We start from the raw sequence: 23,914 nt of genomic DNA, 5'->3' as shown, positions 1-23,914 counted from the left end.
CTTTTGCTTAATGACGGATCGCGCCTAAATATCGCGTCTGTACTCCTTCTCATTTTCCGTTATCTTGTCTTGTGTGTAGTTTGTGGTGCAAGATTGATATAGTGCATTTATTAAAAGAAATAAATATCGTGGTTAAAAATCAAAGAAAATAAAACTCAATTGTGATAAAAAAAAATTAATTAAAAATGGAGCAAAAACCTAACTTCTAAAAAATTGTGGCCACAAAAGAAAATGGCAAATGCCTTTTGTCAGCAGTTCCCCGCTAATGGGAAGAAAACGGGAGTTTGATGTGGCCCCAACGAAAATTAAAGGATAAAGCTATCCGAAATCCATGGGATCCTCCCGGTACTGCCGCCGAGGGTTGGACTCAACACAAATGCAAAGTAAAAAGATCTTACATACCAACCTATGGGGAGGCTGTAAAAGAAATCAGAGCCATGTCAGACATGAGCGACACTACAGACGGCGAAGGCTCGTCTGGCTGCAGGTCATTTTTGCCATTCAAGAATGATCATATTCGAAATCCTGGCCCTAAGTCGAAAAACCCTGACGACGAGAAGTTTAACTTTAATGAGGTAAGTAACAAACCATTAGTTATCTTTTATTATAAGCAAAACTATTCATTATATTTTTTTATTTGAAATTTGCAGTATCAACCAACAGCAATTACTAGCAGCAGTAAAAACAACAAACCAAATTACCAAAATTCACTTAAAAATGATGAAAACCAATGTCTCTGGGACGAAAAGGGTTGCGATTTGGCGGTAGAATAGGTGCCAAACGCTACATCTGAATGATTTCCTTCTTAGTCAACGAAGTATCTAAGCTACAAATAAGACTGGAGCACTGCATTACACGGCAGGAGCAAATCTTTCAAAAAGTTAATGGAACTTGCGGCGTAAGTGACCCAGTCGATGAATTTTTTGAGCCCATTGAAAACCTTCAAGATTTGGAAGCCTTCGAAGGCAATTTCGCCAATAAAGAATTTACATGAAAATATAGATTTTTTTCTAAATTTACTTTGATTTAGACTAAAGGCTTGACCAAAACTTTCTTGTTGTCCTTCACTTTCTTCAAGAAGAGACAGAAACAAGAATAGATTTTCAGACGGAGAAAAGAACTATGACGTATGGAAGAAAAGGCCGTGAAATTATTAGATAGAAAATAATTTATTTTACAAGATTTTCTTCATTGTTTAAGCCTTATACGCAGCTGAAGCGAAACGAAGTTTTCCATACAAAAATGACACAACGAAATGGTAAGCGAAAAATTTAGTTCAACTTTTCGTTCTGCAGTACGCTGTTCGACACATCGAAATTGAAAAGTCTCCACTTCTTTTTCGCACATAAACAATTGCCGAGGACATTAATTGCGTGCAAAAAAATGACATTTGAGTTTTTTTGTTTATTTTTCTTTCGTTCTGAGATGTGTGTTTGCTTTTATTTTATTAAACTCCTGCTCAAAATTAACGCACACATTTTTCGTCTGAAGTTATACCCCTGCATCTTATTTTAAAAGGCTTTTAAATTCTTTGGTGCATTTTTTTGTGTTTTGTTATTGTTTAGCAAGTCAAAAAAATGCTAAACTGCAACAGTATTATCAACCAAAAAAAAGATAAACCAAATTTAACAATTCAAGGTCTGAAAACTGATTATAAAATAATTTTTATTTTTAAGAAGAAAAATTTAAAAAAAATGGAAGCGGGTGACGGTTCTTTCCCATAATTGTATGCAATACTTGGTATAGTCTCCTCTAGCGCATTTGACAACCTGGAGTCGTTTGTCCATTCCACTAATTAACTTTTGAAGGTTTTGTTTTAACACTTCTTTCACTGACGTTTTCAGTTGATCAAGACTGCTTGGAGGTGGATTTCGGTCGCGAATGCATCTTTTCAATATTTCCTACACATGTTCTATTGAATTCAAATCCAGATTTCTGTGTGGTTAATCCGAAGCTGGAATATTAAAATCTTGAAGATATTCTCAAACTACTCTAGCATGCATTATCGAGCATCAGCCTAAACTGTGGACCAAATCTAGGGGTGATTGGAACCAGATGCTGTTCGAGGGCATCAGTCAAGTATTTTTGGGTACTTAACTTAGGTCTAGAAAGGCTCGCTAACTCCGTAGGTGTTGTAAAGCAGATTTAACTCCATGAAATTTTATGACTCTTCTTTAAAAGGCTCGCGGGTTAACAGACAGACTTCAGCAAATCTCTCCCCAAATCTTCCCGACAAACATATTATTCCATACCTTTAATTTAAGATCACTATTGTCTCATTTGAGAAAATAACCATGATGCTGTGGCATAAAGTAATAGCAGGACTTTACTTTAAAATAAATAGGATGTGCGTTAAATTTGAGCAGGAGTGTATTTATGATTTCAATATGTGAATATTTTTAAGTTAAGATTTCACAAGCATTTCGTTGTCCTGGTAGAGATCAACGAAAAATTTCTTTTCGCATGAGCACTACGAGTACTACGTACTCGCGTAATTTGAGAAAATATCTCATTTGGGCTGAAGTGAAAACAGAGGCTAGTATTTACGCTTTTTGTAAGGTAAAACGCGAGTTTAATTTCCAATTATTGTGAGTAGGTTATAGCCTTGTTTTCACTAAAATGAGATAATTTCGCAAATTATCTCATTTTGAATGTCAAATTGTATAGAAAAGAAATTAAATTGAAATCTGAGCTGACCTAATTTACATAATTATCTCATTGGGCTGTAGTGAAAACAGGCTATTAAATTCACATCTTATGGCTCTGTTTTTAGAGAGTTTTGAATTTAAACAAACGAAAAATTAAATAGAAAAGTCTCCAAAGCCCCATAAGGACTAGTTGCAAAAACGTGGGTCAGCCTCGGTCTTTGTATATAAAATCTATAGTACTATCATGAAGTGAAATTTTTTAGTTCGTTCGTTACCTGAGTGGTTGCGAGGGCGCTTAGATCGAATTAATAATGGGAGTAAGGAGATGAGATATACATTACTGTTTGAAATTTGACATATTTTTTAAGTTCGTTCGCTTACTATTTTGGTGGCACTGTTTTTTTTTTCATGATAGTACTATAGATTTTATATACAAAGGCCTCGGTTCAGGAATTTAACTCTCCGATTTCGGCGGTATAGGTTATACCACATATGTTTGTACACATGTATATGTCAATTGTCAAATAAGAAGACGGGCACCATAGGAAGTATATAAAATACATATACTAAAGTTTTAAGCGTATTAAAGTATCCATACCTACTATATATAGTTATTGTGTGTCACAGGCTCACAGGTATATGTATAAGTATTTTCGAGATCTCGAAATTATACCAGGATTTGAACCAAGAAACGTATTTGGTAAACAGCTGCAGATATTTGCAAACAAAAACAATTTTTGTTAAGTCTGTAGCCTAGTGATTTCCAGTCCACGAAATAGATTTCTGTTCTAAATTTAAATTTGCCAAATGCCACTCTCCATCTTCATGTGTACCTACCTACTCGTAGGTAACCTCTATCTATCTCCCACGTCCCACATGAGGATTGCCGAAAATTAATGGTCCATATTATTTTCTTACACTTCAGAAGCACTTTCCATTGCCGGAACTTAACTTTTCCCGCTGCATGTCGTAATCGACATTCCAACCTATAAGATTTCGTGTGTCATCTGCTTTAAATCCATGTGCTTCCGTATCATAGAAATGTGTGCGTTGGAAAAGATAAAAGGCACATCCAGCAAAGTGTTAAATGACTGGATACCATGAAGAACATAGAGAGAATGCCACTAAGATTTGTAACAATCATTTGCTTCGGTCAAATTCAAGAATGACAATGGGAACCGGATATTCACCGTCATTCTGCATAGCATAGGAATTCCAACTGGACAATAATCCACATTCGCTTTTGGAATTAACGTTTTTGATTTCACGTCGAGGCTCGAAGCGTTTCTTAAACGCTTGGTTTTTTATTTAAAAAAAATTATGTTTGAGTAAAGGCCTAACTATAACACTGCCCAACACTCAAAAATTTTCCAGACCGTTGTTTATCATTTCTTACTAAATTTAGGGCCATTTTATACACTTTTGCTCAACTCTATAAAAACTCTGAAGTTGGCTAGCTTAGAAGTTAACTCCAACTTGAGATTAAAATCGCAAATTTGTTTTTTTTCAATAACTTCGAACCAAAAGTTCCCTAGGATATTTGCGACGATTAATAAAATAAAATGTGAATTTCAAATGTTATTTTGAATGATGTCATTTTTTTTTTTTAATTAATGGTTTCGAATATCATGCTATATGTTTAATTAATCAAATCAATGTGAATCATCAGATCCAACTTATGTACATTAAAAAAGTAGACGTTCCGAGGTCACGAAAAGAAACTCCGAACCTATGGTTTTTTGCGAAGAAAAAAAAATGAATTTTGTCACACACATCACTTTTTTTGTTTATTTTAATTAAATTATTCAACAAAATATGTATATGTACATATGAACAAACATGATCTCAATTTTGGCATCACAAAATATTGTTTTGATACAAAGGTTCATCAGTTAATCATCTTCACTATTACAAGAAATGGGTAGGTACATGAATAATTTTCCAAAAAAAACAACAATTATTTTTCAGTAAAAAGTTTCTTTTTTTTTAAATTAAAACCAACTTGAAACAAAATGACATTTCAAAGCAAAATCTCAAGTTTACTCGGCAAACTTCTGATATTTTCGGAAGTTGAGAAAATCAAAAGTTGATAAACTTGAGATTTGAAAACTGAAAGCTAAAACGGTCAACTTTAGGGTGCTGATTCCAAAAATAATATTAGTTTTTTTCTAGCAGCTCTAGTTTTTAAATTATTCATACATGGAAAATCCATAGAAATTCATACAATTTTTTTTATTTACAAAATTTTGTTACTTACTGAACCGAAATACATTACATTCGAAACAAATTTTTCGAACAAAACTTTAAAAACGCTTGTAATAATAAAATCTAAAAAAAATACTATGAAATTACTCCAAAAATGTGAAAAATTAAATTATGTAAAAAAAATAGAGCTCCTAGAAAGCAACCAGTGTGATTTTTAAGCTAAGTGAGCCCAAATGCAATAGATTCGACAAAAAAATGTCTGAAAAATCTTAGCAAACATCATAGAGGAAGGAGGTATTCATTCCTCTATGACAAACATTTGAAATAAGCATAACTTTAAAATTAGTACGAAATTACCCCCAAAATGCGGAAAACAAAAATAATTCAAAAAATAGAGCTCACAGAAATAAATGAATTTGATTTTTAGGTTTACTGACCTATACATCAAGTTTAATATAAATTTTTCTTGAAAATTGGAATAAACGTTCAAAATAAGGAAAACTGAAATATTAGTATGAATATTCCCCAAATATGAAAAATTAAATAGGTTTTTCAAAAACTAGAGCTGCTAGAAAGAAATCAATATGATTTTTGAGCTAACTGAACCCAAATCTATAAAATTAGATAGATATACATCTTTCTGGAAAATTTTAAAAAGTTGAAAACGTGCTCTTTTGAATAGCCATCGAGTTTATCTCCGTTTCGTTAATTTTTTCTCAGTTTCGTTGACTTAAGGGCCAACTATAATAAGCATATGCGCGCATGGGCTTATGTCAAAATCAAACGAACTGCTTCGTCCTGTTTCTGAAAACATGAGGAGTAGCCATAGCATAGCCTTCTGTCACAATTTACATTTCGTCGCCTCAATAAAATATTGTCGTATGTGCAAAATTGAGGTTTTGAGATTTTAATGCAGTTTTGCTAATTGATTTTTTCTCCTTCATTCTGTGAAATCCGTTTTTCGATATCTGTATCCGTTTCCGAGGTAATCGCTATGCATTTTGTCGTATGTGTAGGTTTACAAACATTTTCAGTAGCTTTTTGTTGTAAGTGCACAGAAAACGTGCACATACGACAAAAATTACCACATACTACAATTTTTTCATACAAATCTGTGTTTTTCTTCGTTCGGTAAATAATTGTCGTAGGTGCTGTTTTTGCAACACATACAACAATATTTTACTGGAATTTCAGTAAACGTTTGTCGTTTGTCCCATAAGGAAATACACTGACGAGTGTAATTTCAGTTGCAATCAAGATGTCGAGCAGGTCGGACGAGTCGACCTGCGCCAAGTTTATCCGAGGAGCTTTATGCTCTATTTTATGCATACAAAATGCATAAAATAGTGGTTTTATGATTTTATTAATTTAGCATAAATATGGAAGATGAAATATTGGAAGATGAATTCTTTGATGCCGATCCTTTAGGTTCCCCCAATGTTTTGAATCCAGTGACAATGAAAACTTGGCCCTAAGAAATTTTTATGAAGCTTTTATCGTCCTATCTTAAAACTTTAATAATTTTAATTCACCTTGAATAGTAATGCCCACTTTTCACGAGTCGATTTTAGCCGCACGATATGTCGGTAGACTAGGATTTTTCTATGGGGATTGTCACTTTAGTCGCCTGCGACTTACGTTCACACGGGCCGAAAAGCTTCCCCGCACCGCAAAAATCGACTCGTGAAAAGTCCCCATAACTTAATTTTAGTAAACTGTGATCTCATTAATTCTAAAATTGCTTTAAAAATAATGTACCTATTATTTTTTTTTCTATTTATGTGATTTTATCTTTAGGAAAGAATTTTGTTGTGAAGTCAAAAACCCATAGTAATATACCTACCCGAATTAAGCGAAACCTCGATTTTAACAAAAAATAAAACATACATCTCACTTCCAAATTAAAAAAGTTCTATCATTTTATAGGTGAACTGCTTCTATCTAAACCAATTGTTTAGAAGTTAGATATAGGTATGTTATTTTACCATTGATGTTTTTGTTAAAATCGAGTTTTGCCAAACTCGGGTTACTACCAAGAGCCAATGTGATTTTAAAAAGTTAATAAATTAACGTTAGTTATTTGTTTTTCGCATTGAATTTGACATCTATTTGTCGTATGTCGTAAACAAGTTTCGAATAAAACTTTGCTTATTTTTGTCGTATGTGTCATCAATTTGTCGTATGTGTTTGGCTAACAAATAGTTTCTGTGAAAACGTAACATACGACATCGGCATATTGGAGAAAATTGACTATTATTTGTTTCTGGATTGGAATATTGAAATAATTCTAACATAATTCAATAGACAAATATTTTCTGTATATGTCATGATATTTAAAAAAAATTCACCGTACAGTTTTCGAGAAAAAAAAATCTGAACTTTAATTGCGTTTTCCCAAAAGTAGCCGAATGTAACATACGACATTATTTTATTGAGGCGACGATTTTTGTTTTCCATAATTTTTGTAAAAAAAAACACGTTTAATTACACAAAAATATTTTTAAAACTGTTTTTATTCAATTCACAATAATTCATTTATCACATTTTTATAAACTGAAAATTAATTTAATGTTTCCATCCCTTTTGCATCCATGTTGTTTACATTTCATTCTGAGAATTTTACTCATGTGTCGTGCGGTTCAGAGCGCACGACATATGCTTAACGAAAGTTAACGAAGCGCGCATATGCGCATTATGGCTATCCCATAAGAATTGTGTATGTTCGACAACTCACTCATGCCATTTTGACATAAGCCCATGTGCGCATATGCCTATTATAGTTGGGCCTTTAAGCAAACATAAGCAAGAGGGATCTCAGTCGCTCGGCGCATAAGTGAATCTGACATGTACATATTTTTAAATACACAAAAAAAACAAACAGAGACAGTGTGCATGTGAATTATTTCAAAATAAATGAGAGTGTTTGTGTAGATTGAGAACAAAATATTCTGTGGTTTGTGTGGTTGATTGTTGGTTGATGGCTCTGTTCACTTAAGTCAATTATGGCTATGCGCGCTAATTTTGCAAACATAAGCAAATTTTCGTTAGATTTTTGGCATTCGCTTATGCGTGTTATAGTTGGGCCTTAAGACACGTTTGGGATACATTCGGGACACATTCGGGCACCATTCGCGACACGTTCGAGACACATTCGGGACACGTTCGGGACACCTTTGGGACACATTTGGGACACGTTCGAGACACATTCGGAACACGTTCGGGACACGTTAAAATAAATAATTGAACTTTGTGTTTTGATACAATTTTCATGTTCAAATGTTCGGCATGATTAACATTTATCTCTTCATAAACAGGCAAATCATAGAACAATTTATACTTCAATTAAGCACCAAACAACTAAAGTAGTAATTTACGAACTTTCTCTGAAAGGGTGAAGATGCCTTCAAAATGGCTGTTTAGGAATCTAATTAGTATCGATTTGAATGATGCATTATTATATGATAGTAGTTGGTCTTAAATAAATTAAATATGAATTTAATCCAATTCCTATCTTATAGGTAAATAGCTACGCAACTCAAAAAAAAATTATTTTAAACCTATTTGTAAATAAATCATTTTGTTTAATTCTCAACATTACATTTTGAATCTGGCCCAGAATCTCTTTCTGATTACGTTTAATTTAAACCGACTTAAATAGTGCAGTTGACCATCAAAAAGGACAACCACCCGACCACCAACGGGAGAGAGCCTAATAACAGTACGGAAAGTTTCTTTGTGAACAAAAAAAAATCATGCTTCATTGTTAAACGCACTCACCTATCGAATAGGTATTTGCCAGGGACCAGCAGAAACGGAAAAGAAATAACATTTCCATTTCCGTTCCAATTTTTCAACCATATGAACTGAATTGTCATGGCGCGACTTTGTCATTCCTCATTCGCTCTATCAAGTTTTGAAAAGGCCCAATGAGACAGATATTTTTGTTTTATGTCTAGTGCGCTGTTGATGCGAAACTTAATTTTTCATTGGTCTTTGCATGGTAACGAAATGTATTGGAAAAATATTTTTGTAGAGCTCACATAACATACACACACAAAAAAAGAAAAAAAAAAAACGCAAAACGTTAACATAAAACCTTATAGTCCAAGCGGTGACCTTCGAGTTACTTAGCTCATAAGGTTAGAGGTTTAAATTGGTGTCAAATGAAAGATAAGTTGATACTGAAAATAAAAAAATAGGGTTGCCACTTCTACAATGGGAACTTAAATGTGGCAACGCTATTTTAAAAGAAAAATTGTCACATAACTAATACATTCATATCCTACTCAAATGCTAAAAAGGCATGACAATTTTGCCACATTGAAGTTCCCATTTTAGAAGTGGCAATCCTATTTTTTTTATTTTCAGTATCAACTTATCTTTCATTTGACACTAATTTTAACCTCTAACTTTATGAGCTAAGTACAGTTGTGTTCAAAATAATAGTAGTGCCTGCAACAAAATAACATTTGTTATATTTACGGTGCTTCTATGGTTAAAAATTTAATTTCTTTGATGCCAAAGTTTGTAACGGTCAATTACTAATAAATGTATCGTAATTTTAAAGTGGAAAAGAAGGTGCCAAATAATTTTTCAATGATTTTTGGTTGTTCTTTCGAATTTGACCTGTTCAAAATAATAGTAGTTAAAGTTATTTTTTAAGAATTTAATAGCGGTTTATAACTTAGAATATTTATTTTTGGTTTAAAAGTAAGTACTCATATAATTTGAATAATTTTTCAACAAAAAACGATTTGTTTCGGTTTTAATCTATTTAAAGTTCGAAGAGCAAAACACTGCAGTTCGGATAACGGAAACTTATACGAAAGCTGCTTGAAGAAGGGAAAACCTACTTGGAAATTCAAGTTTATATTAGGATGCTCCCCTACAATGGTAGCCAATGCAATAAAGTCAACGAAAGACCCGAAACGCGCGGTAGAAAAAGAAAAAAGACCGCCGTAGATGACAGGAGTAATGTCCAGACGAGCAAAGTTGAGCCTTCTGCATCGTTGTTTCACATCCAGAAGGCTTTAAACCTGGATTACAGTGCAGTGAAAATTCGGAGGCGAATGTTAAACACTAATTTGTACGCTTGAAGTCCACGAAAAGTTCAGCGAAACATGTTAAAAAGCGTATCCAGTTTGTAAAAGACCACATAAACTGGCCAGCAAAGTAATGGCTTAACATATTGTTTACTGATGAGAGCATATTTGTCCCCTTTGGTGGTACTGGATCTCCAGAATACGTCCGACGTCCACCCAATACGGAATATGTTCCAAAGTATACGACGGAAACAGTTAAACATGGAGGGTCGAAAATTTAAGAATTTAAACATATTTCTTTGTTAACAGCGGAACTTTTCGTGGACTTCAAGCGTACAAATTAGTGTCTAACATTTGCCTCCGAATTTTCACTGCACTGTAATCCAGGCTTAAAGCCTTCTGGATGTGAAACAACGATGCAGAAGGCTCAACTTTGCTCGTCTGGACATTACTCCTGTCATCTACGGCGGTCTTTTTTCTTTTTCTACCGCGCGTTTCGGGTCTTTCGTTGACTTTATTGCATTGGCTACCATTGTAGGGGAGCATCCTAATATAAACTTGAATTTCCAAGTAGGTTTTCCCTTCTTCAAGCAGCTTTCGTATAAGTTTCCGTTATCCGAACTGCAGTGTTTTGCTCTTCGAACTTTAAATAGATTAAAACCGAAACAAATCGTTTTTTGTTGAAAAATTATTCAAATTATATGAGTACTTACTTTTAAACCAAAAATAAATATTCTAAGTTATAAACCGCTATTAAATTCTTAAAAAATAACTTTAACTACTATTATTTTGAACAGGTCAAATTCGAAAGAACAACCAAAAATCATTGAAAAATTATTTGGCACCTTCTTTTCCACTTTAAAATTACGATACATTTATTAGTAATTGACCGTTACAAACTTTGACATCAAAGAAATTAAATTTTTAACCATAGAAGCACCGTAAATATAACAAATGTTATTTTGTTGCAGGCACTACTATTATTTTGAACACAGCTGTAACTCGACGGTCGCCTCTCCGACTTTTAGTACCTATTTAAAAAGAAACAAAAAACACAAAAAACTCAAATATAATTTTTCATTATTATGTACAATAGAAAAATGCCCAAATCTATAAAAATCAAAAGTGTTGAATCTGACTTATACAAAATTGCAAGGTTAAATAAGAAAGTTTCAATTATCAATTTTTTGCAGGTTTTAGCATTCAAAAAACATAGGTGTTTTCATAAACGTCTGCCTAACTTAGGCCTACGTTAGACGTGCTCATGAAGTCAGATTTGCGATCTCATTAACTTTAACTTAGCCCAACTGCAGTATCATCGTCAACGCGTTGCGTCGTCGCCGTGCGTCGCGTCGGGCAGTTTGAGATTTGCGAAGCCAAAATATTTTTGGCTGCAGAGCTCACGAAGAAATTTATTTGGCTCTTGATTCGACGTTTTTGTTATTAAAATTAATAAATGTTAACATTGTAAACAAAAGTAGGGAAACAAAAATGTTAATTAGGGACTTATGGTGGTGTTAAAAATACCTATTTTTGTTTCCATTTTTCGAAAAATTTGGGTTTTAATGACAAAAAAAAAGTCTTAATGGTGTTTTTTATATAATAGGTGTGTTTTTTAATAAACCGGTCTTAACTAGACAAAAAAAAACGCAGTCTGAGCTAAGCAATTTACATGTTAAATACAACAACACATTAGCCCCTTGGGCTTAGTTGTTTAGTCCGGAGATTTCTCTGGGCTTAACTTTTTGAACAGTTTTAAATCTGTGTTACCAAACTAATTTTTTCAGAAATTGTTTAGAATTTGTTTAAAGACGTGAAAACTCACGTTTGGAAGGGCAAAATGTATTAAAATAGTTTTGCTAGCATACATTTTTGTATCTCTTTGTAAAACATACATGAAAAATACAAGAAAATGACGAAAGCGAAAAATATGACAACTCTAAATTTTTGTTGTGTCTGCTGTTTTCGGAACATTCAATATACAGTGCTGCCAAGATTTCAGGTTAAGCCCCGAGGCGTTTTTTTTTTGTCCAGTTAAGACCGGTGGTAATAAAAAACACACCTAATGAGTTTAAATTGAAATTTTTCGTATTAGGGTGGCTCAAAAAAATGTTGTCTTCTACAGTAGCTCGTGAATTAAAACAAAATTAACGTGGATATTATTTTAACCAAATTATCGAAGATAAAAAAATATTTGCCATTAGGGTGGTTCAAATATTTTTTTTTCAATTACTACAGAGAAATAATGCAATACGCATTAGAGGGCTCAGAAAAATGCTATATTTTATACTTACTCTTAAAATTCAACCAAAATCGATTTAATTGAACCGAAAAATGCACTTTAAAAACTTTCTGCGCACTAAAAGTAATTTCTGTTGTCAAAAACGCAAACAAAAACTTTTTTGAACACCCTAGTTAAAAATATTTTTTCCCATCGATAATTTGTTTCAAATGTGAACCACGCGGTTTTTTAATAATGTCTTTTTTCAAAATTTGGAGATCTTCTAGATCAAAGCTTGGCATTTTACCCTCAATCTTGTGAGATCGTTAGAAGGTAAGATTGCCCTTAACCTAAAACTTCTAAATTTTCTGCTTTTCCTGAATTATTCATATTTTTGTACCTAAATACTTTGGGTCGTTCTTCAAAAACTATCAGTCTTTTTCAAAAAGATCGTTTCGTGTCTAAATGTTAATGACTTTTATTTTTATCTTATAGCGAAAAAATTACTTAACTCATCGACCAACATACCAAAAAAAACAAATAAGAAAAAAACACGCTTCCATAGGCTTCTAACTTTAAAACAGACTGCCTTTAGATACTGACAACCTTTGACCCGGAAAACGTCTGAATTTGCGGAGAAAATGTTTTACCTTTAATTTGACACCAATATCGTCTTTTAGCTCTTGACATCTTACCACGCCAATCGTGCCAGGATAAGGATGGGAAGACCTGTGTATTTTCGTAACTACTAAAAGCCCTCTTTGACTACCAATTTTAAATTGGGACATATTCAAAGTCCTTTTTAGAGCCCAGTTTATCTTAGACAGGGTTTATCCAATGCTCGCTATTTGAATAGGATAAACTTCAGTCTTTCTTAAAAACGGTTAAGACAGCGTCTATGAAGATGGCCCATTGTCTTAAGCTCGATGAGTATAGCTTATCTGTAGTGATGCTGATGGCCGTCCTGCCTTTTCGTTGAATATAAGGAAATTCTTAAAAGTATTCAGACTGGTTCGTTTAGGGGCGTCTTTCCAACCTTTTTTAGCTAAAGGAATCACAATGGACCAATAGGCCCCCTATAACCAACAGCTTATTACTGCTCACATCCCTCCCAACCTAACCTAAGATATTTTATGAATCTCTGGTTAGAACTTAAAAATCACGATTCAACAACAGAATTTTCAAGAATTTTAAGGTAGGGTAAACTTTAAGTTATAGAATATTGAAACAAAGATAAAACTTTTATCTTATTAGCATTAATTTCGTGGTTGAATCCTTATTTCATTAACTGGTTCAAAGCTAGAAATCGATATTTCTAAATGAAAGATCTATCAAAGTATGAGCCAGAGCTATGCTATTAATTTATGTACAATGGGAAATAAAATAACAAGAAGAAATTAAAAAAAAAAAAACATTTACTTAATAAGTTCTTAAAATATTCTTTTTGTCTATTTTAAGTTTGCTTTTAATCTTTTAAAATATACAAAAACACAAAAATAAACAAATAATTAAATGGACCAAAAGAACAAAGATAAAACCTCTCCGCAAATAACATAAGGTGTCAGCGCAAACATAAGACCTTGTTATTTTCTACAAAAACAAAACAACAATTCTTAAAGTGAGCACACAAAAAAAGGGGAGAGATTAAAGCCGAACAAAACAAGGCGGAATATAATAAAAAAAAAAAGAAAAGGATTAAGTTGGTTTCGAGTTCGAGTCAAAGTAACTGAAACGTTTGGTTAAGGCAAATAGGTATAGCAGCTATAAAGGAAACTAAACAGAGAGCTCTTGGATAAATTAAATATGAAACGAACAACCAACGGATGACAAGCGTCGATTTATGGCTTTCACTTTACCGACGAAGTTTTCTTGATCTCTGATCCTAATTAAAAATGCTGTAGCACACTTTTTTATTTTGTTTGTCATCTCATCTTACTTTGTTCGGGCTTTTTCCCTTGTATAGTTGCTCATAGAGAAAGAAGGGTTGTGAAATTAGAATTGGCAAAAACCATGCCGCCCACCGCTGCCGTTGCCGCCACCGTATGGCACATTTGAAAATTGCTTAAAGAGGAGAAAATTAGGAAAAAGCTGCTTTCGTCTTCGAGGTCGTGAGTAAGGTGGAAAGGACTTAACGCAGTGATTTTGTCTTTGTTGTGGATAGAATAGGGATGAGTGGTTTTTTCATCTCCCACTTACATTTTACTGTAATTGTTGTAATGGATTATAAATGTATATACAAGGATTCACCGCAATTAAAAAAATGTGGATAATCCGCACCATTTAAACCTTAAAAAGAAAGGCACAACGAGCTGGAAAAATACTTGTATGGCAATCTGTTGCCAAGGCAACAAAGGAACACAACCAAAAGGAGTAATATTTCTAACCTTTTTTTAGATGTTGTTGGGATGTTGTCCGTTGCGGTGAAATAAAAAAAAAAATTGTTTTAAATTAGAGGAATGTTAACTGAAAAATGGATTTTTTAAGGTACAGGGGATGTGTTTTGTAACCATTAAAAATAAAGATAAAAAATAACGAAAACAAAATAGAATTTTCTTATAGGAAAATAAAATTAAATAATAGTCTTACTTTGCGAACAAATTGTACTTTTTGAAGTCCTTCTCAAAAACAGTTTCGATCTTTATTTCTTTTCTGAATGGTTGCATTTGGTTTTTTTTTTTATTAACCTATTACAATCAGAAATAAGTAAGGGAGGAGGTCTTTGTCCTTCGTTCAAACATGAAAGCATATTTTTCTTTGGAAATATACTTCACACCCGGTTAGTGCAGAAATATGCAAAAGTGAGACAATGAAATACAGTACAGATCGAGTTGGACTTATAAGTAAGACCGAATGGCATAATCTGGTGAACGAACTTTTTAAATGCCTAAGGATGCAAGAAATGACGATGGAATCTCAGGTTATGAGTGGTGCCTGCTATTTCAGACTGTGATTTATAGAGATTTATCTGATATCTCAAACTGTGATTTATAGTGGCTTTTGTTATCTCAGACTGTGATTTATAGTGATAGTGACATCTCAAGGTTCGGACTTCAGTTTCAAAATTTCAAAGCAACTTTGTAAAAAAAAGTGAGTGAAGTAGATCCAAAATTTCGGAAGCAGATTTTAAAATTAAACTTTCAGAACATTTATTTACAAAAATGTATTCTAAAAAAATTATTTTTGCAACAAAAGGTTGCAACGGTGCCTGTGAGGTTAGTTTAGCATAATCTAACAAATCTTTGATCAGGAATTCTTCAAAATCAGTCAAAATTACTTTGATACATTTTATTTATATCTTCAATTCCATTCATCTTTTGAGATTTCAGTGGAGCTTTATTTCTCAATGCCTATAGTGGAGTAACTAAAGCTCAAAAATTGGCAATATTAGGGAACCCGGCCGAACAGCTTAGATTTTGATGATCTTTTTTTTCAAGCGTCGGTAATTAAAAATACTTTAAAGTCTATAGATTAAAAATTGCCGGTGTTACCGTTTTGATTTTTTAAATTTAATTGAAGATTTTTGTGAACAAAAACAAATTTTTTTTCAAAAATGTTTCTTAAATTTCATAAATTAATTGATGCTTAAAGATTGTCTAGGAAATTCAAGGAAAAAAAATATATGGGAGTGAGGGACAATCTTCCATAGTTCAAGCGATAGATGCAATTTTCTTATTAATTGACTTCAAACACAAAAAAAAATATTTGAACACAACGGCAACACCTACAATATTCAAATATACATTTTTTAAAAGCTAGAAGCTTTGTCATATATGTAAAATTAAAATTAAGTTCATTGAATGAACGGCTTTTGAAAGAATGGTTATTGAACTCAGATTTTTGAAAAAAAAAAAATTATTGAAAAAATTTTAACATGTCGTTTTTTAAACTTGGTCGTAATATAAAATGTATTTATCTTCAAATTTTTTTGGCCGCATTTATTATGATTTCAAATTATAAAAGGAAATGTCAATATGTATTACAGTTTATGAAAAAAAAAAATAAAAAGCATTTCATTTTCGAAGAACTTTTTTTAATAAAAGTTTTGAAAAAAATGTAACTTATTTTTTTTTAAAGTTCAACATCTAAACATAAAATTATTTTTTATTCATTTAGGTAATAACCCTTACTGTTGAAAGTTAAATAGCAAAAATTTAAAGTTCCTATTTACCACAGTCTTTGAGAAAATTAATTATTTCAATGCAAAAATTCAGTTTTAATAAAAAAAAACCATTGAAATTGAAGAAATTTTTCATTTTTTTTTTCAAAAGTGTGATATATTTTACCTTTTTTACTTCGAAATTCAACTGATAATATTTATGGCCAAAAATTTTTTTTAAATAAATTCATATTTTATTAGAAAAAGTTTGGAAAAAAATCATTTTAAATTTTTCTAATAACATTTTTTTTTTGAATTCTGAGTTTGAGGACCATTTTTTCAAAAAGTCTTGATTAAATTTAGTGGATTTAAATTTAAGAGATAAGAATGAGCTTCTGGCTTTTTAAAAATGTATTTTAAAATATTGTAGGTGTTGCCGTTGTTTTCAAAATATTTTTTTTGTGTTTGAGGTCAGAATGTTAGAAAATTGCATTTATCGCTTAAACGATGGAAGATTTTCCCTTACTGCCTTTATAAAAAAATTTAATTTGAATTTAAAAAAACAATACGGCAACACCGGCAATTTTTAAAATATAGACTTTAAAGTATTTTTAATTACTTAAGTTTGAAAAAAAAAATCGTCAAAATCAGAGCTGTTCGGCCGGGTTCCCTAATAATTTGCTTTAGTTACTCTACTACCCACACCGGTTTCAAAATTGAAGTTAAATCCCTTTCTCTAAATTTATTGTTTGAAAAATTATTTTCAATCAAGAAATAGAAGTAGTTCCTGAAAAACAGAAGTAGGGAAGTAGATTTTATTTTTTTCGCAAAATCGAAGTAAATCTTCTTCGATCGAAGTAGAGTCCGAACCCTGTTACATCTGCCATCTCATACTACGATTTATAGTGACGTCTGCTATCTCAGACTGTGATTTTCATTTTAGTGACTTCTGCTGTGTTACACTGTGATTTTTAGTTTATCTTTCTTTCTCAGCTAACCTTGTCCTAAGTTTATTGTTTATTATTCATATTTAAATTTGAATATTTATTTGGTGTTGATTTTTAGGCATATAATTGGTTAATCTAGTACAGGCATGTCAAACTCAATGGTAACGAAGGGCCAAAACAGCGAGATCAAAATTTTTATGGGCCGCAGAAAAAAGTAGAACTAAAATTTTTATAAAACAAATTATTAAAAAAAAAACAGGAAAAATGATTACATTGATGTATTCCATTTACCATGTTTTTTCTAAGACCAAGGTTAGTTAGGCTGGATCTTATAGGTAACTCATTCGTCTTAATGACTTAAATAACAACTCGTATCGACAGGTACATTTAACAGGAAAAAATCGAAGAAAATCAAGAGAACTTGTCTTTCAAAGACATAAATCTGCAAGCCTTTTTCATATTCAGTATGAAAGTTTATATTTTTTTGTGGATTATTTTTGATACGACCGATAAGGATAGATACGGATTAACTTAAAAAAAGTAAAAGAATTCATAAATTTCCATAAATAATAACGTGTAAAAGGGATTAAGCTCTTAAAGACATTTTCATTTTGATTCTACGATTTCGGAATATGCTTGAGGCTCAAAAATTCTATATTTGTGCATAATGGGGTTCTTGCCATAAAATTAAGAATGTCACGTTATTCTTCTATACAAAAATTAAAGTATTGGGCCAATCTGGAAACTCTCTGGTCATGAAATCCATAGAAAACGTCTTTTAGGGCTGTACGTTATTTTTTATCAAAATTTAAAATTAAATGAGACAATAAAAATGTTGGATATCTCAACAAAAATTTTAAAAATTGAGCAACATGAAACAAAAAATTGCAATTTTTTCGCTTAGGCCTAATAATATGGCAAAGTACTGTAAATTATAAACTTAAACTCGAAATTATTAAAAATGTGGACTGGGCCGCAGAGTTAAGCATGTTTGACATGCCTGATCTAGTACTAATCTACTCATGCTGATGCTCTTTTTACCGAGTAGATACGATTTGTATTGAATTCGTTAAAAGTGCGTTCCATTGAAAATCGCTAGTTAACTACTAGTAGTACTTTGCCATCTCCCAAAAGAACAGGGCTAAAATCAGGGAGTCATATGGGTATGTATTTCAAAAAGGTTCTGGTGGGACTTATCACAAGCAATGGGTAAAAAACTGATATGGCTCCTTTAGTCTTCTGAAAAAATATGGAAATAACTCAGCAACCAAACCTCCAAGAAACTTTTGGTTTTCAGTTATTAATAGAGCTTAATGAGGTCTTTCTTTTGATGTATCACTTGATGGATTTTGAAAATGCATTATTTTTAGGCAAGGGGTTAACCTTAAATAATAGATTTGTATCTAAGTTTTTACATAAATGCATAGACCTATTCATTGTGAGCTCATGTCTGTAAACCAAATCTTGTTTCCAGACCTTGATCCGAAAATATTTGCTTCCGAGTGTGAGAAAAAAAAACAAATATTTCGATTGCAAATAATTCAGCAACTATAGACGCCCAAGAAACTTTTGGTTTTCAGTTATGAATAGAATAGAGCTCAAAGAGGCCTTTCTTTTAATATTTCACTCTATGAATTTGGAGGAATTTTTAAAAATTGTAGGACCAGGTTTTCGTCCTTGATGTTTGTGGGTGTGACTACACACTATTGTGTAGTATCAGTTCTCAAATTATCTGTCACAAATCTAGAATTCGCAGCTTTGTTTATTTATTCTGAGGCGCTTATGCTGTCCGAAGACCGCAGTAAACGTTGAACAGATAAATGAACAAAGGTATTAAACAAAAGAAAATTGAATCACCAACAAAGTTGAATGAAAAGACGTATTGTTGTATTTTCAAATAGAAATATTATATAAACAATTTTATTAATAAAATATTTGAGAAATTTAAATTACGTTAAATGAAATGAGTTGGCAACCATAAACTGCGTTGAACTACTTTTTGTAAAATATTTAGGCGCTTTGAAGAAAACGTCGTAAATAATAAAAAATAATTAAACGCTTTAAGGTTGGCTTATAATTAAAGCCACTCCCCCTGGTGTGATACTTTTTTGAGAACGTTAGCGCTAGGCAACCTTTGCTCAATGAAATATCAAACAAGAGTGATTTGTTTTGAATCAAGCTCTGCCTTTTATATGATTTTTGAAATAATTTTAAATCAATGAAATATATGATTACAAACATAAATTATTTTAAAGTGATTAAACATAAAGTATTAATTTAGAATATTGAACATTTAAATGAGAATTATATGAATTAACAGTAAATGGATGTCTTATAAAATGATTTTTTTTTGACAAGGGATATCTTTTTTTTTTTAATTTGAAAAAAATAAATTTGTAATTTTGTTACTCTTATAAAAGAAATTGTTTTGCCCCGGGCGGCCCCCGACAGCTCAACGTATTCCTCTGTACGGAACAACTTTTTTTTCGAAAAAAATGGTCATCATTATTTGTTGATTCGTCTAATCAAATAACCAAGGTAAATAGTTCATAGAAAAAGAAAAAAATATTGTATCTATTTTTTGTATTCAAATATAGCTGACCTTATCCTATTCACATATTCATGCATGGGATTCACACATTAAATTAAAAATAGAAAAAAAAAAATTAATAATATTTTTGCAATTTTTTAGAAGTTTGTTCTTAAAAGTAGTTCAAGTGAAATAAGTGAACCCGACGACGACGTACATACATACCTAAATACAAAAATATTCAAACTGGAAAACTGATTGCAAAGAGAAGAGTGGTCTTTCATGAAACATACTTTTACGGAAATTAAATGTTGAAGAGAGGGAGTTGACTTAGTTTAGTTTTTGTTACTTTCCAAGTGCATGCAATGATTAAAAAAGTTTTGCAAAAGATTGCAATGGAAATATGGTGTCCTATGGTCAAGTTGTTTTGAAATAGCAATATTTTTTTGCATTCATTAAGGATGTGTAGGTATACATCAAGCGAAAGCATGGAAAATGTCCTTTGACTGTGCAAAAGCTCAGAACGAATGTGTAATGTCTTTAAGCAAATGACCCGCAATCAGAACACACTGCGGTAAACTGAAATTTTTTAAAACATCAAGTTTCGGTTGAGAAGTATAAAGAAACTATCTTAAACAACCTTAGCCGATTCCATAGCAGGATTTCTGGTTTTAATCCTGGAAATTGATTTGGTTTTATATTTCCAAAATCATGTTGTATATTCTGTAAGCCACTGCATAATTTAATACGATTTTATTATCAAAGTATTATCTTTAATTTTTATAAGAAAAAAAAAAGAAAACAACTCAAAACATCCTTCAAAAAACTTTTCAACAAGATGCCATCAATCTGTGAGGGGTCTTTTTTGTATCTTGTAGTGGGTCATCATATTTGTTAAAAGCCAAAAGATTGACTTTGAAAACTCTAAACGCAAAGAGGGATGAATTCAAAGAGATAACTTGTCTTCTTTCAACTAAAATTATCATTTTTATGGTACAAGCAATAAACCAACCGGAAAACCATTGCGGACGAACGGTTTCATGGTCCTTCTTATTTTTTTTTTTACAATTTTCTTGAAACACAACACGGATAGGAAGAGTTCTTTTTAAATCCGATTACATTTTCTTCTCATCGCCCCAGAATCTAGAGCTATGTAAAGTTTTCCCTTTGGGTGTTTTTTTTTTTTTTATCAGTTTTGCTTGTTTATTTTTTTTTTTTTACAAAAGGACCATCCGCGAAAATGTAAATGTAGAAGTTAAAATAAACAAAGCAGAGGCGAAAAGAATGCAAATTATTTATGTATTTAAGGATACCTTCACACGTTTAATGTGTGAATAAATAAATACATTCCTACTATTACTAAATGTATACACAATGTAGGTACCTCCCATATAACTAAGTTCTTAATCACGTAGTACAGTACATTTATGAAAATTCTATTTGATTACCCATTTTGAATTGACCTCCCCCTTTTTTTTAATATTAGAGATTTTTTTAAAAGATTACAACTCGATTCAGGAAAAAATGTGCCAAAAAGCTAAAGCTTGTATAGTCCTGTGCTTTTATAATTTGACCCAGCAGTTTGTACCACCCCCAAATTTTTTTTTGCTTATTCGATAGAGAATTGGGTGAATATCATAACCTATGTCATATCATTCACCTTTTGGCTGCCATCTTGGATTCTAGTTTTTATTAAATATCGCGACTTCTTTTCATCCTAGGTAAAAATGGTTATACAAAAGACAGTTAATTTTCGCGCCATATCGGGGCATTTCCAAATGCCCTCGTGGGGGCATTTGGAAATACTCCTCATGGAGCATTTTGAAATGCCCCCGCGGTGCATTTTAAATGCCCCCCGTGGGGCATCTCGAAATGCCCCACTTTGGGCATCTCGAAGTGTCCCACGTGGGGCATCTGGGAGGGCGTATAAGTATATGTTCACTTTGTGCTTTTATTTCTCTTATATCTGATTTGCGATCAATAATATTTTCTTATCTGACCAAAAAAATTTCATCTAATCCGTGAATTTAAACAGTATTTTTTTTGCCGGGCAACACCTCTTACTGCTAAACAACAATGGTAATTAGCATGTAATTAGCTACAATTTGGGGCCTCCACCACCTTTAAATCCGGCCCTGGTTGGAGTTATAATTTCAAGTTGTTGTATCACCATTTTACTCAAGCGTTTGACTGATGTCCATCATATTCATAGCTGTCCACAGGATTTTTTTTGTCAAGAGGGTTGCAAACGAACAAATTGGCCTTGGGGTCAAGTCATACAATCAAAAGTAAAATGATGTTTCTCGTCAAAAGTCCATTATACAGAAATATTAAGTACATTCGTAGATTGCTTAAGCTGAGGGAGAGAAAGAGTCCACTTTTGCCCAAGTTCTGTTTCTTTTAACACAACAAAACAACTTTATTTTAAAAATGTTAACTTCACAACCTTTTTAATTGGTGGTCCCCGTGTTGTTCTAGAAACTATTATCTTTAACATCATTTGAAGAGAAACTAAATCAAAGAAATCGAAACATTTTCAAAGTTCTTATAGAAAATGTTCTTTCGAATTCCATTTATGTACGAAACAGTAGGTATTCTATCAAATTGGATTTCCTTTCATGCCACATAACACACTCAACTTTATTTTATTTCAAATTAGACTAAATGGCCACTTTTGCATACCAAAATCAAAAAACAATAAAAAGGAAGCAATTCGAAACGGGAACAAAAAGGATACAAGTCACATCGTCATTCCCCCCGCCTTTCTGCCAATTAGTTGAATAACAAGGTTCATGTTTGCTAAGTGGGAAACAGATTACAAAAATAAAATCTGGTATGGGGAGAAGAGGAGTATTTGTATATTGTTCGTTCTACTATCAGCCCTCAACCAGATTGTTGCTACAAAACCAATGGTCGAACAGAACATTAGTTGGCGGAAATATGACTACAATAAGGGTATGTTAGCCCTATGTTTCCGTATATGTGGGGAGAACATGCTTTTGTAATGAATTTTAATGACTATTTTGTTTCTTTCCCATGAATGACACACAAGATAAAACATACATCTGGGTCGAATGAATTTGATCATAGAAAGGTTTTATAAAAATCATTAAGGGTCCTGAGGGTCGATTCTCGTTCTTTGAAGCTGGTGAAGTGATAAAAAAATATCATTTCAGTTTTCACTATGTTTTTTAATTTTATCACTTCACAGGCACCACTTAGGCACAGTACACAGTACAGTCAAAAACGGAGACCTAACTGTCAGGTCGGCCTTTAATTGGAATCGCAGTAAACAGGGAATTTGTTTTTGTTTTAATTTAGAAAATGTCATTTGAAAAAATTATAAACTGAAAAACAACAAATTTTCTTTGTACTACTTGTCAGAAAATGGTCAAATATTGTTAAAAAATTAATTTTGTGCGTGGTTTAATTCGGTTTTTGTGCGTTTTTCTTCGGTAATTTAAAGGTGAAAAAATTGACAGTCTCCAATTTTGTTATATTTGACGATAAAATTTTGACAACGTGAGGAAGATATTACCTTATTATGTTTACTGAGCTGTACGTGCGTTGACCAAGATGTTCTGTCTTCGATCTCTCAGACGTCAGTAAGCCGCTGCGTTACAGAGATTGCTTTTGCTATTGCTCTTAATAGCTTTAAATGAATTTTCAACTATTAAAATGAAATTTTTTGAAAAGTATGGATTTCCAGGTAAAATAGGTCTAGTAGACGGAACGCATATTAAAAAAGCAGCTCCGAGGAGAGAAAAAGAGCATATATTTTATTGCAGGAAAGGTAAGAGATGAATGTCCAAATCGTATGTGGTGCTGATATTACTATTTTTAGTGCTAATGAACAATATGGAGGGACAGCTCATGATGCGTATGTATGGCGACGTTCCAGAGTAAAGTCCACCCTTGGGGATTTATATATGTACACAGGGAATCAGAAATGTTTTGGCTACTGGGTGATAGTGGTACTGCCTTACAACCATGGCTCATGACTCAAATTCTTACGGAAACATCTAAAACGGAGTAGCGGTACAACATTGCCCATAAACAGGGCTCTTGTGGAAAGATGCATCGGGATACTTAAAAGTAGATTTCGTTGTCTGTCTAAGGAAATAGTTTTGTTTTACTGTCCATCTAAATCAGGGACTATAAATAATGCTTGTGTTGTACTGCACAATATATTAATTAAAGCGAGAGCCCCAATGTTGGAGGATGT

Source organism: Episyrphus balteatus, chromosome 3 (assembly GCF_945859705.1).
Source record: "Episyrphus balteatus chromosome 3, idEpiBalt1.1, whole genome shotgun sequence".
In the NCBI taxonomy this organism is placed as follows: Eukaryota; Metazoa; Arthropoda; class Insecta; order Diptera; family Syrphidae; genus Episyrphus; species Episyrphus balteatus.
This window is presented reverse-complemented; position numbering follows the sequence as displayed.